Below are 14,332 nucleotides of genomic sequence, written 5' to 3' on the forward strand. Positions count from 1 at the left end.
AGGCCATCTTTATGTAAAACAATGATTATTTTTTCAGATCCTCAGAGAGTTCTTTGTGATGAGGTGCCATGTTGAAAGTCCAGAGAATATGAGAGCGTGAGAGTGATAACACCAAATTTAACACACCTGCTCCGAATTCACACCTGAGACCATGTAATAATAACGAGTCACATGACACCAGGGAGGGGAAATGGCTAATTGGGCTAATTGGGCCCAATTTGGACATTTTCACTTAGGGGTGTACTCACGTTTGTTGCAGGCGGTTTAGACATTAATGGCTGTGTGTTGAGTTATTTTGAGGGGACAGCAAATTTACACTGTTATACAAGCAGTACACTCACTACTTTACATTGTAGCAAAGTGTCACTTCTTCAGTGTTGTCACATGAAAAGATAGAATAAAATATTTACAAAAATGTGAGGGGTGTACTCACTTCTGTGAGATTCTGTGAGGGGTGTACAGTCTGAAGTCCCAAACTTACATTCATAGATAAAATAAAAGAGTGCAGCGCTAAATCTAAAATGAAATAAAATACATATAATGACAATGCAAATAAAAGTTCGAAAGGTGACTTTAAATGTTCGTTGAACTAAATAATGTTGTTGAAATAATGTGATTGTAAGAATTCCACGATTTTCCTTAGTTCGGTGCTAGTGTGATAATGTGTAGAAAAATGCGCACTCACCGGAGCGCATATTTAAATGCGCAGAAATATGTATAAACTCCTGGTGTCATCAAAGGTCACCCAAATGGGGGCAGAGCTGGGGAGATCCCTTGCCAGGTGTATGGATCCTGGGACTTCTGATGCAGATCAAAAAAGGGTGCCAGAGTCCCCTTTAAGGGATGTATGGGTGCAGCTCCACAGGTATAACAGGATGCTCCCTCTCTGGAGTCTGGAAGCTGTGTCATCTGTGAATTAATACTCCCCAGGGGAGTTAAAATAGAAGAATCCCCATAGTGTAGTAATTAAATGGTTTAATTGAGTAAAATAAAGATAGCTGAATACATTTTGGCCAAGATTTATGAAGAAAGATTATTTATTTGCAAAATGAAAAAAACACACTTTTTAAAAAAAATGTTTGGACTTTTTCATTTATATAGCAAAAAATTTTAAATCCCAGTGGTGAATAAATACATCCAAAATAAAGTTTTATCTGTCTCAAACAAATGCTAAAAATGCATATGGGTACAGTGTTGCATGACCGCGCAATTGTCATTCAAAGTGTGATAGCACTGAAAGCTGAAAATTGGTCTGGACAGCAAGGGGGTGAAAGTGTCTGGACTTGTAGTGTTTAATCACTGAAACATCACGCTAACATGCCACAACCACGTGGACTGCACACAGTTTCAGGGTGCTTGCAGAGCTCAACAGGTGCTACATCAATCAAAAGTGATAGGTGATATAATTGTGGCTGCAGCTTGTGTACAGCCCAGGTTGCTGCCTCTGCAGCTAAATACCAGCGGTAGGAGGGCAGTGTATAATTGTAATAATAAAATAATAATACAGTAATCAAAGTTGTAATGTAGAGAAGTGATGTTGATACCAATTTTTAGGAGTCCTATCATTTATGCATATACCAATCACCCATAACATTATGACCTCTGACAGGTAAAGTGAATAACATTGATTATCTAGTTACAATAGCATCTGAAAGTGGGTGGGATATATTAGGCAGCAAGTGAACATGTTGTTGCTGAAGTTTATGTGTTGACAAGAGCGACTGGGTCATCTCTAAAACTGCACTTCTTGTGGGATGTTCCTGATCTGCAGTGGTCAGGATTTACCAAAATTGGTCCAAAGATAGAAAACTGGAGAATCAGCAACAGGGTCATGGGCGGTTTCAGTTCACTGATGTACTTGGGGCCTGTATACTCCGATCCAATAACAGAACTACTATAGCTCAAATTTTTAAAAGTTTAATGCTGGTTCTGATTGAAAGGTATTGTTGTGTATGGAGCTGTATAGCTGCAGACCAGTCCTGGTTCCCATATTGACCTGTGTCCACAGCCAAAAGTGCCTAAGATGGGCATGTGAGCATCAGAACTGGACCATGGAGCAATGGAAGAAGCTGGCCTGGTCTGATGAATTCAAGAATGGCTTGAAGGACACAACAATAGGGTTGAGGTGTTGCCTTACCCTCCAAATTCTCAAGATCTTAAACCAATCGAGTATCTGTGGGATGTGCTGGGAAAACAAGTCCAGTCCCTTCTCTAAATTTACAGAACTTACAGGACTGTGCCAGATACCACAATAAATCTTCAGTGAAGTGAAATGAAGCACATGTCGCAACGTTTAAGGTCGGTGGTCATATGTTATGGCTGATCAGTGTATGTTTTCAGGTATAGATACTCTTTATTGGCATTCGTTCATTCTCTGATACCAAGTTTACTTGAAGATGAACAATATAGGTTTTGAATGGTATACTCTTAAGCTGCCTCTATAAGATGGACATCATTATAAGAAGAAAATCTATAAGACTAAATATTTTAACATATTATTATTATTCACTTAATAGTATTGTTTCTTTTGTTAACATGGTGCTGGAGGCTCAGTAAAGATTTTTTTTTGTAATGTCAAAACTATTTAGAAGGCAGGAGCTTTGCAAATGTCGTGATAGAAAAAAAAAATTATGCATAAGCTCATATGAGTCATGGTACACATGCTGAAATCCATAAATTCATTGAATGTAATATGACTCGTTTTTTTTCTGCTATATATTTGGAGATCAAACATAGCAAGGTTCTACACTCAGATATATTTGGTGTAAGGATCAGACTTCTGTAGGTTCTAGCAAACAATAACTGACACAAGTCTGTCAGAGAAAAAAATAATGTGTGTTAAACTAGAACAAATTATACCTAATAATAATGCATTTAACAAGTTGACCTTCAGAAATTTGTATCCCCTTCACGAACAGGGCTTTTTTTGCTATTCAGCACTGCGCTACTTTAGCTGGCATTTGCTCAGTCATGCAATACTGTACCCAAATGACATTTATGTAATTTTTTTCCCACACAAATAGAGCTTCCGTTTGGTAGTATTTGATTACTATGGGGTTTTTCACTGGGTGATTTTTTTTTAATGTAAACAAAAAGAAAAATTTTGAAAAAAAAAACTTATCCAATAAAAAAAAATTTCAAATTTCTTCATAAATTTTGGACAAAATGTATTCTTCTACATGTCTTTGGTAAAAACGAAAATCCCAAACAGTGGATATTAATGTTTGTGTGAAAGTTATAGCGTCCATAAACTATGGAATATATGTTGGAATTTCTGCAGCTGTGACAATATATTGGTAATGGCAGTGATCAGCGATTTATAGTGGGACTGTGACAGTGTGGCAGACAATCTGGCACTAACAGACCCTTGCTGGGAGGTACACTAACTGACTGATCCTGGCATCAATAGTGACACTAATACAGTGATCAGATATAATACTGTACACTGTCACTCTACTAATGACACTGGCTGAGAAGGGGTAAACATCACAGGTCAATCAAGGGGTTAACTGTGTGCATAACACGTGTAATGTGTGTAATATGTGCTGCTTTTACTTAGGCTAGGTTCACATCTGTGCGGGTGGTGCCGCTGCGGAACCGCATGAAAATCCGTGCAGCAGCAGCACCCGCACATAGGACTGTGGACCTGCGGGCGGGTGCCATTAGTTGTAATGGCACATCGGCCGCACTGGAAAACGCAACCCTACTGGGAACCTCAGTTCCCGTGCAGGCTGTGTTTTCCAAAGAAGTGCAGGGACTTCTTCCCTGCATTTCACGGGGCACAGGAGTCCATTCAAATGAATGGGCTCTCGTGCCCATGCAAAACACTGCCCGCATGGCCACATATATATGAACCAGGGCTAAGACATCTGGATTTTTTTCTGCTTTGCAAGGAGAAGAGACAGCCAGATAACTGATATGTGTACAGGGCCCTGTGTGTTTGTAAAGACAGGACTCTGTTCTGTGATTGGCTGCAGCTGATTAGCAGATTCCTGGCCATGTGCGTGCCAGAAACCAGAAGTGATGCAGCCTGGCTGTGCCTTCCGCCCACAGTAAATGCACTGTGGGAGGGCAGCAAGCAGTTAAAGTAGATGTAAACCCCTACAAAATAATATTGCATTTTTTTAAAGCATTGTGTAGAATAAATAATTGCTGTTTTACCGTGTAATACAATATTTGTTTTCACCTTGTTTTTCTATTTGTTGCATTTCAGAGCTTCTGATCTATTGCAAACATTTTGAATCCACTTCTTGTCACCATGCCTATGCAATATGCATCAGCATGACAGCTTATAGTATTCATTGGTTCAGCTTGTAACAGAATGGCAATGCAAGAGAGTAAATGGAAGACAGGGCAATGCATTTGTCACCCAATAAGAAGTGTCTCAACAAAGAGTTTCAAAGAAGGAGTACCAGGTGATATTTTCACGAAAGCTGCAGGTTTAAAACCACTGAAAAAGACTTTTGAAATTATGACAGTTTAAACCTAAAACGAAATTTTAATGATTGGGTTTACATCTATTTTACTTTACTTTTTATAGATGTATTTTTTGTGAATTTTAAATAGTAAAATATAATGATACGCTATGTATATAATATGTGTGTTTCAAACATTTAGGATTAGAGTGTGTCAGAGATATAATGGGCAGGCTGACACTAAAAAAAAATGTAGCACTACCCCCTTAGGAGTTGCTAGAAGATTCATGTCCCCCTATAGTCCTGCACAGCCAGGCATCACACATCTTCACAAAAGCTTGCTTCCAAAGTCAGAAATCAGTCCTTAAGCTTTAGTTTTGTTGTTTTACTTAGGGGATTTGAACTGGGATAGGGTTAGGGGTGTACAAGATGTCCGAGGACAACTTCCTGGAATTATTTACAAGTCTTCTCTGCAGCACAGTCTCTGTTGAAGAGCTAGCTAGCGTCTCCTTACCACCCCAGACCTTAGATAAACTTCTCCTTTTCACTCAGCAATCTGGAGGTATCCCTGAACAGGGGATCCGGTTGTGTCACTTTAAGAGATGAACAGTCACTGGCAGGTGGCTAATCTGGTTTTCCACCAGAGTGCTCCTTCCCCTATCCACCCAGGGGGTGTAGGTGTACTCACTCAGATCCCCTCCTGTACTGTTTGTGGGTTGGTGGCTGCTACCAGACCTATCAGCTGGGCTGCTTCTTTCTTGCCATACAGGTGACACTGCTCAGGTGGGAGGTGAGCTTTAAGTTTTCCTTCTTTCCAGCTCCAGGCCTGCAAGTACGCCCCATTCCACTGGGCCTCCTTGCAGTCTCCTTCCTTCATCTTCACATCTCCCACCCGACTCTCCCTCCAACTCTCCTGCAACTCTCCCTTGCAACTGAACAGGCTCCAACAGTTTTAAAGGTGTCCAGCCGCTTGCAAACCTCTTGTTAGGGATTGGCTAGCATTCCTCAAAAGTGCAACCAACCACTCCTTAGATCCACCCACTGCCTCTAGGGCCTTCCTCCAAAATCCCTAGAGCAGGGAGAAATTCCGGAGGGGCGGGCCTGCAGAGCCTCTCAGCCCTGACCACAATTTGACCCCTCTCTGGCTATTACATCTGAGCTGCCTCTGTCTAACCATTGGAATCTAGCTCCCCCTAGCTAAACTAGGAGAGTGCTACAATAATATAACAAATGTCTGCACTGAATTGAAGCCAGGTCCACTTTCATTATATAAAAATGAGAAATAACATACAGTATACTGTATAATTGCTGTATAAGCCATTTATGCATTTTAATTTTAATAAATAATACCCTCCTTCTTCAATCTGCAGGTAAGTATGGTTTTCTAAAATTTCCAATAAGTACAAGTGCATGTTCTTACATTATGGCAACCTGTCATTTCCTTCCTATGTGGGGGACAAACTGAGATAGCTTTTAAACAGTATAAAAAGCTAAAACTTAAAAAAAATTATTATTATTATTTTGGAAACAGTAAGCAAGAGTTAAAGCCCCTACCAGGTTATTGGTTAGTGCCTGTGTGCACCAGGTTAGTGCCTGTGATTTGGATTAGAGTGTACTAGAGGATTCTTGGACATAATGGGCAGGCTGACACTAAAATAATATAACAAAAGTCTGCACGGCATTCGAGTCAGGTTCACTTTCATTATAAAAACAAAAATACCGTATACTGTTCAGTATACTGTATTTTAAGGTTATTAAAGAATACAGTTATTACAGGTTATTAAAGAATACATTTTATACAGTAGGGAAGAATGAACCCCCCCCACCGGCTTATTGGTTAATGTCTGTGTCTGCCAGGTTAGTGCATGTGTCCTGCTGGGGAGATGTCCTTTCACTTCCGGTCTTGAAGGTGCAATAGGAAGTCACTTGAACATTTAACCTATTGGGGGATTTCCCCTCATTTTTTGTTCCCAAAACAAACTCTAAAATTTAAAATGTCCCCTTACTTCTGTCTCATTTACTAATAGAGGGACACATCTCACTAATTGGGACACAGGCCACAATAAAAACTTGGCAGTGTGTCCGATGCTTCCCCACTTGTTTCTCAGTTGCTAAAACACAGGTGGCCCCTGCCACCTAACATCTTTAGTTGCTAGAACAAAGGTGGCCCTTAGTGCCTAGCATTCTTGGTTGCTAAGAAGCCGGCTTCTCCTGATGCTTAGTGTCCTTGGTTGCTAGGACACAGGCAGCTCATGCTGTCTAATATCCTAGGTTGTTGGAATGCAGTTGGCCGCCAGTGCCCGACATACTGCAATAATTTTAAATAAATTGATCCTACTAAATAAGAAGGTCAAATTCCTTAGACCTCTGTCACTCTAGCAATGCTGTTGCTGACAAGAACTTACCATTGGCAGAACTGCTATGCAACAGGGAATCAAAATACTGTATTCTGCTGCTTGCATGTATTGCTCTTGCAGCAGCTGGATTATGGAGTCATCGCTCTCTGGCTGGTGACTTAAACGCTGCAGCTTTCCAGTGAGGTAGTGACACATACAAGCAGTTGAATGGTTTCCTTGCACTTGTAGCAATCCTGTCACTGGCATGTTCTCGCCAGTGCTGTCTGAGCAATCTGGAAATCCTGATGCTTAGCTTATCTCTTTATGAACACAATCATTTGACAGCTATAAAATTACAATCATTTGACAGCTTTAAAATTACAATCATTTTACAGCTATAAATGTACAGGTGTACACATACACTTGGGCTATTTTATCAGTTCATAGCAGCAACAAGGCCTTTTAGGGCCATACGTGAGGACCTTGGCCAATGCACTCATTCCAGGACCTTGGGTAACAAAACTGTAATAAATACCCAATTGGAATGGAACTGAAAAAAAAAACCTCTTTGTTCTAGAATGTTTCAAAAAAATCATTAGTTATATTTTAAATATTGTTAGCATAATTATCTGAGATCTTTCATTATGTTAACTTTTCAAAATCAGGCTTAGCTTAGAATAATGAACATCAGGATCTAAGGAATTGCATTACTAACATGTTTCAGGCACCGTAAGCTTGAGGGGTTTTGGCAACTTACAGGCAGTGAACAGGGAGTGTAACAAGTCAGGGAGATTTTGATCATTCAATGGGTTTTTATCATGCAGAGTGGCATATTTTGAATAGCGGAGTCACCCTTTAGCTATATAATGCCAAGCGGGTGTGTGAATCAGAGGATCTTATCTAAATTCACCTTGCATTATAAGAGAAACAGGTTTAATGCAATTAAAGACATTGCTGACAATAAAAAGACAAGCCTTTGGCTCTCTACCCAGTAGAAAGCTAAATAAAAGACGCAGAGATAACCAGTGAGAGAGAAAAAGCTTAACTGAGCAGGTACTGCAGAAGTGAGAGAAGAAAAATATAAATCATTGTGGCAAGTAAAATTGTAAGCAACAATTTAGACATGGAAAAAATGGACGTTAAACATTAACAATCGGAACGGGATGTGTGTTCAGATAATATCGGGGAACTATTTGTTTCAGCACAGGACAGCGTCAGCCAGTTCCTTACCTAAATTTCTTCAATTGTTTTCATCTATTGGGACTCTTTATATAAAAAACAAAATATTAAGCCAGGAGACAAAGCCAAGGTTTAGGTAGGCTGAAATTTGTGTTGAGAGATAACTCGCTCACTCTTTCTCCCCTGTAGTGATGAGAAAGCTTAGACATAAGAGGCAAAATATTGAGGAGAGCAAATCATTTAGATTAATCACCCACTGCTTCCTGCCAGCAGTTTGGCTCTCTTTCCACAATGTGCTCATGAAAATCTGCTGACGAGGAGAAATGGACAACAGAAACCCCTTTTGTGCAGCTGAGGGCTCGAAACAAGCCTGCCAATCCACACAAAATTTCCCTGTGTAGCATTTAGTAGAATTAAAAACATGTTTTCAAATTTTTTTAAGAAATTAAACATGCAATAGTATGGTTTAGGCAAACCTGTTATTTACCGATTTTGGCCTCATGCACATTGGAAATTTTTAACACTGCTCTTGGTGGCTTCAGGTGTTTTTTTTTCTGCCTCTAAATGTCCCTGTATGTTATGCTATGTGTCCATCCACATGAAGACATTTAGAGGAGTTTAGAGGAACGAGAGTTTCAGCTCATCTAGGAGCAGCTGTGTTTTGGCAGAACAAAAATGCACGTGTTAACACTAGGAGCGATTAACACTTGAGCATTACGTATTTATTCGAGTATAACGCGCAAAATTTTCCACCAAAAAAAGAAATCAAAGTTTGGGTGCGCGTTATAAACGAGGGCTGGGGTGGGGTGACGCAGTGGCGGCCGATCCATTGAGGGCGCAGGCGCTCACTGTACGCGAGGGCGAAGAAAAAAAAACGTCCCCTGTGCCGGCCCCGCCCCTTTAAGGGGCGGCGAAAACAGGGGATCATTTTTTTTTTCTACGTCCCCTCGTCGCGTACAGTGGGCGGCCCGAACTGGCGAGATGCACTGGTGGGGTGACGCAGTGGCGGCCGGTCCATTGAGGGCGCAGGCGCTCACTGTATGCGAGGGCGAAGAAAAAAAAACGTCACCTGTGCCGGCCCCGCCCCTTTAAGGGGCGGCGAAAACAGGGGATCGTTTTTTTTTTTTCTACGTCCCCTCGTCGCGTACAGTGGGCGGCCCAAACTGGCGAGATGCACTGGGGGTGAGAATTCTTATACGCATTTACAATGCTTGGTCTGAGCCGAGAAAAAGTGAAACTAAATTTTATACCGATTTTTAATCGAAAATTAGGGGTGCGCATTATACACGTGTGCGCGTTATACTCGAATAAATACGGTAATTCATTTCAATGGCCAGTGTCCACTCACCAGCCCAGGAATCCATCACTGTGTTCTGGGACAGTTATTCACTGGTGTATGGATCTCATAACCATCATATTAGCTGTGGGAACCAATTTGACTTCTTGCTGTTTCACAGCTGGCTTTACACTGCACATGCGCTAGATCATGCTGTGCCATTAAATTGGTCCCGCAGCCTTCTGGGACATGTGACATATCCCAAGGTGGTGAGGGAGGCAAAACTTATGTAAGTCCAAGGCGAGATTTGTAGAAGTGGGAGTTGAAAAAGGTACCTGGTCCACACTAAAAAAAAACCTTCCCAATATGGTAGAGGAGAGGGGAGAGAGGAACATTTCCACATTAAGTCCCTGCCTCAGCAACCCCCTCCGCTATAAAAAAAAAGATTTTATTTTTTTGTTTCCTGACTTTTTAAATTTTTTTTCCTGCTCCCCCACCACCACCATTCTTGTCTAGGTAAGACTCTTGTTGCATCCTGGACAGGGGCGGACTGACCATTTGGAAACTCGGGCACTGCCCGAGGGCCCGGGTCAGTAGGGGGCCCCATGAGATGCCTCTGGTACCTTTTTCATAGGCTTTTTTGAGTTTGGGCAAGGACACAGGGGCCCCATGATCCCCTATTGCCCGGGGGCCCCATGAGTTGTCAGTCCGCCCCTGGTCCTGGAATATTCTCCCAGGAGACTACTGGGGCCCATTCATAGAATGGCAGGTGGGCAGAGATGGTGTACAACATTGGGGTCTAGCTGCTTGAACCCCGAAAAGGACGTTGGGCCCCCAATGACTGAGTGCACCAAGATGGAGGCACAAGACAACTGATCAGTGGTTCACAACAGAACAATGCTGGATCTCTGGGGCAGGTGAGTATGCTCTCTATCCAGTGTCACAGGTTAGAGTGTATGGGTGGGGGATAAAGCAAGGAATGAACTTCCTTTTTAAGCTGGAATGTCCCTAGTCACATTTAATGTTGCTTGCAGCTAGGATGTAGCTAGCCTGAGCTTTGTATAGAGTTTCTGTGCTCTGTAGGTTTCTCATAAGCTTAAGACATTGATTATTGCTGTCTGCTACTGTTGAGTTTTCTCCAGTAGTTAGTGGGTTTTTGACCAGTGGTGTGTTCTAAATGGAGATGATAAACATTCTGTCCAAACTTCCAAAAAGGTTTTTGTCATTCCTCTTGGTCAGGATGCAACAGCATAGAGATCTATTCCTGTTGGGCCCTGCCCCACCCGGAGGCGTATACTGTAATAAGATCCAAGAAATCTAATCTACTATGCTGGAGGGTACATTGATAAAGAGCTAAAGAAGGAAGATGGCTACCTATATCGAGCACCTTTAGAAAAGTCTGGTATGCTGAAGAGTGGCCTGGAGAACTTGGGAGACACTGCTGCTACTTGACATTGCATGGATACCTCACTGCTCACCTGTGACTGCCTGAATAGCACATAGAATCTACTTAGACAAGAAGGAAAACCACTTGATCTTCAATATAGTGACTGCTCTCATGGTGGGGGATTTACTAATACTGGAGAGTGCAAAATCTGATGCAGCTCTGAATAGAAACCAATCAGCTTCCATTTTTTTTGTCAAAGCTTAACTGAACAAGCTGAAGTTAGAAGCTGATTTGCTACCATGCACAGCTGCACCAGATTCTGGGTGCTCCAATTTGACTAAATGCCTCTATAGAGTCACAGCAACCTAATTACCTGCTCCTAAAGGGCCAGTTACTATTTGAAGGCTGCTACTAAAGGGCCGATAACAATTCAAACTGTTACTAGAAGCCCATAGATATTTAGCATTTTTTGGCTGTGCACCAACCCCACTCTCCAATATTTTTTTTAGCAAATAAAGTACAGACAGGATTAAAAGAACTGGCAGCCAAATGTTTGCTTTACCCCCGTGGATCCCACCCTGAAATGTGAATGCTAGCCTGCCACACTACTTTGGAGGTGATCCTGCACTGTTCACAGAAGAGTGCTACACTGGTATAAACTCATTCCATGTAACAAGAAAGATTAGGAAATGACAATTTGGGGTATTACTTCACTCACAGCAGCTTGAGGAAGGGTTACAATCTCCAATAAAAAACATTATCATTATAAATGCATCTTCACTTACAGCTTTACATAGTTACATAGTCACATAGTGTATCTGGCTGAAAATAGACAAAAGTCCATCCAGTTCATCCATTAGAAAAAAAAAAAGTTATCCTATACCCACAGTTGATCCAGAGGAAGGCAAAAAAACCAGCAAAGCATTATCCAATTTGCTCCTGCAGGGAAAAAAATTACTTTCTGATCCCCTGAGAGGCAATCGGATATTCCCTGGATCAAGTTTACCTATAAATGTCAGTGACCAGTTATATTCTGTGTATCTAAGAAAGAAGACCTTTTTTAAAGCAATCCACTGAGCTGGCCAGAATCAACTCTTGAGGGATTCTATTCCACATTTTCACAGCTCTTACTGTGAAGAAACCTTTCCGTGTTTGGAGATTAAATTTCTTTTCCTCCAGATGTAAAGAGTGCCCCCTTGTCCTCTGTGATGACCTCAGGGTGAATAGCTCTACACCGAGTTTAATATATAAACCACTGATGTATTTATACATGTTGATCATATCTCCCCTTAATCTGCTCTTCTCAAGAGAGAATATATTCAGTTCCTCTAATCTTTCCTCATAGCTGAGCTCCTCCATGCCTCTTATCAGTTTGGTTGCCCTTCTCTGTACTTTCTCCAGTTCCCCAATGTTCTTTTTGTGAATTGGTGCCCAAAACGGAACTGCATATTCCAGATGAGGTCTTACTAATGATTTGTACAGGGGTAATATGATATCTCTCTCTCTGGAGTCTATACCTCTTTTAATACAAGAGAGGATTTTGCTTGCTTTAGAAACTGCAGCTTTGCATTGCATGCCATTATTAAGCTTGTGATCTACCAGAACCCCCAGAACTTGTTGAGCCTGCAAGTGAAGCCCACCTAACACAGCTTTTTGTGATGATGTGACAACAATGCTGCACTGCTCCTAAATTCAGAGCAGAGTTGCCACTCTCATGTGGGCAGTGGCTCCTTTCACTACAGAAGGATGAAAAAATGTTGCAAGAGGCATGGCTGTTGGCATTGCCAATGATGATTCATAAGCCTGTATCTTGTCAATCAGCACCTGGCCACACCTAGTCCTGCTCACTACTTTCCAAATGGACATTACTGCTTCTGTTGTAAATAACAAACAAAAGACTTTTCTCTATAACCTGCAGTATCTTGCAGGGGGAGAATGTGAGACACAATATGTTTTTGTTTGCTTTTTGAAGCTTGTACATCACATAGTAACTGAATTTGGTACTTGATTAGACTCTCATGCAGGAACCTTTAGTCATTTGTTGTGAATGGGGGTGCTAAATGTAAGTATATGCTGTTGGAAGGGCCAGTGCTTCCACTAGGCAAACTAGGCAGCTGCGTAAAGTTCACTGCCACCTAGGCATCTGGGAGCAGTACAGGCCTGCACTCTGTCTGTGTGGGACGCCGCCACGTCATGAATGATCCTTACGCTGAGAGGAGGGGTGGCAGAGGGGAGGAAACGAGGATAGAGGAAGATGCTGGGTGTTTGGGGCCAGTGTAGCAGCTGAGCTTCCACTTCTTCCAGTGTTCCTCTCAGACTCAGTCCCTTACTACAATCTGGCTGGCGGCTGCTGATCACTGTGGAGATCCAGCCCTTCTCTTCCCATTCATCAGCAGAGGCAGAACTGTGCCTGTGGAGGAAGGTAATGTCTGACTCTGATGTCTCAGTGTTTCCTGGTCAGGTGGACATCCATCACATGTGCAATGTGTCAGTGAGTGATGACATCATCATGATCCCACAGCCTGCTCTTTTAGAGCCTGCTTGGCCAGCTGATCTGTGTCAGTGTTGGTGGTGGTGTGTTGTATCAGATCTCTCACTGTGTGGGATCGCTCAGTTCAGCTGCCTGCTGTCACAGCGTGGTCCTCCCCATTGCCTGGGGAATTCTAGCCTGGGATCTGTCAGAGTGTGGATCAAACACCCTCCACTCACTGCAACTGTCACCCTGCCACTGCCAGCCACAGATACAATCCGTCTGTGAAACTGATTTTGTCTTGAAAATCAGTGCTGGTGGCATCTTATGGCATTTATTTTTGCACATTAAAAGAAATGTAGCAGTTTCATGTTTTGTTGATTTAATATTTTCTACAGTTTTTAAAAAGTTTTATTTTTTGTGGGGGGCGCAAGTAGCTGGCCTTGCCTAGGGTGCAAAATAGTCTAGTAAGGGCCCTGGCTGTTGTAGTGGGCGGGTGGGGCTAAATTATCAGGAATGCAAAGCATAGGTTTACTTTGAAGCCAAGACTCAAAACAAACAGCTGAATACACTGTTGGCATACATAAACATTACGTTTACTGTTTTCCTGGCCAATTAATTTGTAATACACAGCATGCAGTTTTGTGAGTTACTGCATAGCCAGGCTACTGTAATAATTATTTGAGAGCTTAGCAATGTAGTTTCGAATGCAAGGGGCCTGTGTACAAGATCATATTTGTATATATACAGTTGCAAGAAAAAGTATGTGAACCCCTTGGGATTACGTGGAGTTTTGCATGAATTGGGCATAAAATGTGCTCTGAACGTCATCTAAGTCACAACAATAGAAGAACACAGTCTGCTGAACATAATACTACACAAACATTAGATGTTGCCATGGTTTAATTGCACATAACATGTAAACATTCACAGTGCAGAGAGGAAAAAGTAGGTGAGGCCCCAGCTTAATGACTTCTCCCAGAGCTAATTGGAGCCAGGAGTGAGCCAACCTTGACTCTAATCAGTGTGATGATATTGGATGTGTTGCTGACAGCTGTCCTGCCCTTAAAAAACACACACCTGTTTTGGGTTTACTGGTTTCAAGAAGCATTGTTTGATGTGAACCATGCCTCGCAGAAAAGTGCTCTCAGAAGACCTACGATCAAGAATTGTTGACTTGCATGAAGCTGGAAAGGGTTACAAAAGTATCTCCAAAAGCCTTGATGTTCATGTGTCCACGGTAAGACAGACTGTCTACAAATAGAGAAA

The sequence above is a fragment of the Staurois parvus genome, unplaced genomic scaffold (assembly GCF_062004578.1).
Source record: "Staurois parvus isolate SC_StPar_1 unplaced genomic scaffold, SC_StPar_1.0 ptg000006l, whole genome shotgun sequence".
In the NCBI taxonomy this organism is placed as follows: Eukaryota; Metazoa; Chordata; class Amphibia; order Anura; family Ranidae; genus Staurois; species Staurois parvus.